This window comes from Cervus canadensis, chromosome 1 (genome assembly GCF_019320065.1).
Source record: "Cervus canadensis isolate Bull #8, Minnesota chromosome 1, ASM1932006v1, whole genome shotgun sequence".
NCBI lineage: Eukaryota > Metazoa > Chordata > Mammalia > Artiodactyla > Cervidae > Cervus > Cervus canadensis.
The window spans coordinates 36,880,904-36,886,233 of record NC_057386.1 but is presented as its reverse complement, the minus strand read 5'-3'; the positions used below and the strand labels follow the sequence as shown (position 1 = coordinate 36,886,233).

The 5,330-nt window shown below is 37.4% G+C and overlaps 1 non-coding gene across 1 annotated transcript; it reads left to right on the top strand.

The window, feature by feature from the left end:
* Positions 1 to 1,785: 1,785 nt before the first annotated feature.
* On the top strand, positions 1,786 to 1,891 carry LOC122425743. Its single transcript, XR_006264988.1, has one exon. It is a non-coding gene; the product is annotated as a small nucleolar RNA U13 (small nucleolar RNA).
* Positions 1,892 to 5,330: the final 3,439 nt, after the last annotated feature.

The window sequence follows — 5,330 nt, the reverse complement described above, 5'->3', positions numbered from 1 at the left end:
ACAATGAATATCCTGGAATAGACACATAGTTGTGCATTTATCCTATTTTCCCTTTAAGATAGATGCCCAGAATTAACCCTGCTCATTTACAGTTGCATACATTAAATTTTTTTTAATGATTAATTTTTAATATGTATATATGCCCATGGTAAAAAGTTCAAACAAAACAAACTATTTAGAGTGTCAAGGGAGTTAATACTAGGAATGCAACATTGGTTTAACATTTAAAAAAATATAATTCATCCTATTAGCAAAATAAAGGAGAAAATGATATGATTATCTCAATAGATGCCCCCAAAAAAGCATTAACAAAATTCAAAACCATACATTAATGATTTTGAAAAACCAGCAAATTAGAAATGGAAGGGAGTTTTTTAATCTGATACAGAGCATCTGAACCAAACTTCAGCTGACATGGTACTTAATAGTGGACCATTTTCCCCTAATAGTGGAAACAAGGCATAATGATTAGACAGAAGTAAAACTGTTATTATTTGCAGATGACATGATTGTGCATGTTGAAAACACTATGGAATCTACCCAAAAAAGCCCTACTAGAACTAATAAATGAATTAGCAAGATTACTAAACACAAGATCAATATATACAAATCAATTGCTTTTCTGTATACTTACAGAGGAACTGTTTTACAATTAAGCAATTGTAAAACAAAACAATATCTACAATAGCATTAAAAAACATCATATGGGGACTTCTCTGGTGGTCTAGTGGTTAAGACTCTGTGCTCTCAATGCAGGGGGTGTAGGTTTGATTCCTGGTCAGGGAACTAGGATCCTGCATGCAGCCTCCCAAAACAAAATTTAAAAAAAAAACCATGATATGGAGAAATAAATCTAATGAATCTGATGAAAGACATGTAATTTCCTCTAACTGAAAACTACTGAGAGAAGTGGAAGAAGATACAAATAAATAGAGATATACACCATTTTTTATAGGTTGGAAGACTAATATTAAGATATCAATTCTTCCAAATTTTGTATATATATTTGATGCAATTTCAACCAAAATCTCATCTAAGATTTAGTTAGTTTTTAAAATATTTATTTATTTATTTACTTATTTATTTGACTGCTCTAGGTGTTAGTTGAGCCATGTAGAATCTTTAGTTGTAGCATGGAGGACCTTTTTAGTTGTAGCATGTGGGACTGAATCTAGCACAGGACCACCAGGAAAGTCCCCAATTATATAACATTCTTAAACTGACAATTAAGGGAAGTAGCTGTGACTATAAAAGAGCAACATGGAGGATCCTCTTATTGATGGAAATGTATCAATGCCAATATCCTAGTTGTGATATTATACTATAGTTTTGCAAGATGTTACCATTGGAGTAAGGGGTAATGGTGTAAGGGATCTCTCTATTATTTCTTATAACTACGTGTCAATCCACAATCATCTCAAAATAAAAAGTTTAATAAAATATTTAAAAATAATGAAGGATTGTTCTATCCAAAATGCCAAGAGTGAGAAACACTAAGTGACCGGCAATTTAGCAACCACTGAAAGATGGTGCTTTTGTAGCACTGGGAGCTCTACTCAATACACTGTAATGACCTATATGGGAAAAGAATCTAAGAAAGAGTGGCTATATATATATGTATAACAGTCACTTTGCTGTATAGCAGAATCTGACACAACATTGTAAATCAACTATGTGTATGTGCTCAGTTGCTTGGTTGTGTCCCCCTCTTTATGACACTTGGGACTGTAGCCCACCAGGCTGCTCTGTCCGTGGGATTTTTTGGGCAAAAAAACTGGAGTGTCGATCCTTTTGTAGTTCATGAGCATGATGATTGGGTGTTCACGCTGCTGCGTGACATGTGCCTCCCTCACAAACCTTGTTACGACATCGGCACATTACCTGTCTGACGTGAAAAAAAAAAAAAAAAAAAAACTGGAGTGGGTTGCTAATTCCTCTTCCAGGGGATCTTCCCTACCCAGGGATCGAACCTACATCTCTTATGTTTCCTGCACTGCAGGCAGATTCTTTACTGGCTGAGTCGTCAGGGAAATCAACCATGCTCCAATAAAAATTAATTTTGAAAAGATTGTGTTTTATTTATTTATTTTTTCAGCTAGTGATGTGATTTATTTATTTATTTATTTTCTTTTTTTTCTTTATTAGTTGGAGGCTAATTACTTCACAACATTTCAGTGGGTTTTGTCATACATTGACATGAATCAGCCATGGAGCTACATGTATTCCCCATCCCGATCCCAAAGATTGTGTTTTAAAGACTGCTTAATGACATGGGAAAATGTTGATTTTTTAGCCTTCAATTAAAAATGATTAAGATTCAAAACTTCACTTAAACCAATTTTGTAAAAATGACTTAAATATCTGCAAAAAAAATGGAAAGGTGCCTATGATTTTTTCACTGTGGTTATATGTGAATTGTGGGATTACTTGTGACTTTCTCTTTTCATGCTTTCTGAACTTTCCATTTTCTTTTTGCTATGGGATAAGTCATAAAGAAATGAAATAAGGAAATAAACTTATATCTAGTGACACAGAAAAACGTAGACTCACAAATAAACACGTGGAGGTTTGTGGGACAAATGGGGCTTCTGTTCTCTATGAATTACCGTCTCACCTGTGAGAGTGCTCCCATTAATCTGTCTGCAGCCCTAGAAGATGCACAGGTGTTTAAAACAGTCTCCAATTCATAAGGAATAAGTTTGGAACAAAATTTTGCATACTTTTAAATATACATGTGTCAAAAGTGATTATAGAGAAAAGAATATTATCTTTATCTAAGGACTGTGCACTGTGGTCCAGGAAAAAATAGAAAGTTCTGGATATGTAGCTACAATCTGTTCACTTTAAAGAAAGATGGAGTTAACGTGCTAAATTTTTTTTAAGTGAAGAAATACATAATTCCCTGGCAGTCCAGTGGTTAAGACTCATTGCTTTCCCTGCCATGGGCTGGGGGTCAGGGGTTAAGTTTCCTGGTCAGGGAACTAAGATCCCACAAGCCGTTCAGCACGGCCAAAAAATAAATAAATAAAATGAAGAATCTCGTGTGAGTTCTGAATGCTGTCACAGATGCACAGTGAGATGACTGACATTTCGTCCTGTTGGTGTGGTATGTCAGAGAGGGTGTCAGTTTGTGCCCCCAAACTCCTACAAACAGGGAAATTCTGTTTTAGTTTACATGTATATGTGCATTCTGTACCATATTTTGTTTGAGAAAAAAAAGCTTTGGAAAAAAAGAAAGCATAAAAACCATGATGTAGGGTCTGTCTTGATGTAACTTAGCATTAGTGGTTTTTCCTGGACCATCATTTAGAGACCTGGAACTCAGTTCTGCCTTTCTCTGCCCTGTCAATAGGGAAGAAGGGACAGTAGGAAGAACAACTCGGAGGAGGAAAGAGGACACCATTGAAGAGAGAAAGTTCTCTGTGGAAGATGAAGGTTATTGGTTCATGGTCTGTGTGTGCTTGTTCACTCAGTAGTGTCAGACTCTTTGCGACCCCATAGACTGTAGCCCGCCAGGCTCCTCTGTCCATGGAAGTCTCCACTCCCATGGGAGTGGAGTGGGGTGGGTAGCTCACCCCAATACTGGGGTGGGTAGCCAATACCTTCTCCAGGATATCTTCCCTACCCAGGAACTGAACCCAGATCTACACTGCAGGAGGATTCTTCACCATCTGAGCCACCTGGGAAGGCACTTATGGACTTCACAAAGATGACTATAAGCATCCCATTAGCAAACAGGACAGACTAGTGATCAACATACTTGAAATCTTCCAGTCCAGTCCTTCCAGTCCATACATTTCTACCCTCTTCCCTTTCCACCCCTTCACCCTCCTCCTATCCGCCTCTCACATGCCAATACACTCCTTTTCATCTACTCTGGAATCACTTGTTTCCAGAACTTGCTTGCCTACCATACTTATAACTCCACGCCTTTGCTTAAACCACTTTTTCCACTAGAATCGTCTTTCCTTCAGACCTGTACTGTCCAGTATGATAGCCACTGGCCACATGGACTACTAGGCACTTGAAATGTGGTTAGTGTGGATTGAGATATGTCATAAGCATTAAATACACACTGGAGAGACTTCCCTGGTGGTCCAGTGGTTAAGACTCCGTCTTCCAATGCAGGGGGTGTGGATTTGATCCCTGGTTGGGGAACTATGATCCCACATGTTTCATGGGCCAAAAAACCAAAACATAAAACAGAAGCAATACTGTAATAAATTCAGTAATGACTTTAAAAATGGTCCACATAAAAAAAAAAAAACTTTTAAAAAATATACACTGGATATCAAAGAGTACAAAGAAAAGATAGAAATTAATTTTACCTCTTTAAACTTTTTAAAATGTGGCCACCACAAAATTTAAAAAAAAAATATATATATATATGGACATGTTACCTCAGTGTTTGTGAGCCCTAGTATTTAATCAGAATTATACCAACTTCAGTGAATTTTTAGGGCAAATGTGTTTATTAGAACAGACTATTTAGTCAAATTAATTATCTGATCTATTCTCTACTTTGCAGAGTTAAACCAGTTCCAATTTTACTATTTTCACTTTTATTTTAATAAAGTTATTTCCACTGGGGAAACATTCTAGTAATTTTACAAAGGAAATTTGATTTACTTATCAGGGTTTTTCTTTCAGTCTCTTGTTTATCTTTTCCTATTACTATCCTTTTGTGGCCATGATTTTCACCACATGCAATTCTTGGGTTAAATTTCACTGTGTGCAATTGTAGCCATCCTGGGTATCTGCTATACTGTGCTTAGTTGCTCAGTTGTGTCTGACTCTTTGCGACCCCATGGACTGGGACCTGCCAGGCTCCTCTGTCCATGGGGATGCTTCAGGCAAGAATACTGGAGTGGGTTGCCATGCCCTCCTCCAGGGAATCTTCCCAACCTAGGGATGGAACCCAGGTCTCCCGCATTGCAGGTGGATTCTTTGCCGTCCGAGCTACCAGGGTTGCCCATTCTGTGTATATGTCATGCAAATTATTTCTACTAGTGATATTCATTTTAATTGGATCAAGGATCATTCATGAGAAAATAGTGGGAGATCTCAAATAATCCAGGATAGTTCTACTGTCAAAGATTGCTTGACTGCATTGCTTGTCCAATTTCTCCAAAACTTTTAATTACTCCATGCAAAAATCATATGGCAGGGGAACTTCACTGGTGGTCCAGTGGCTAAGACTCCAGGCTCCTAATTCACAGAGTCTGGGTTTGATACCTGGTCAGGGAACTAGATCCCAAATGCCACAACTAAGAGATCCCACATGCTGGATCGAAGATCCCATACAGCCAAATAAATAAAATAAATATTGA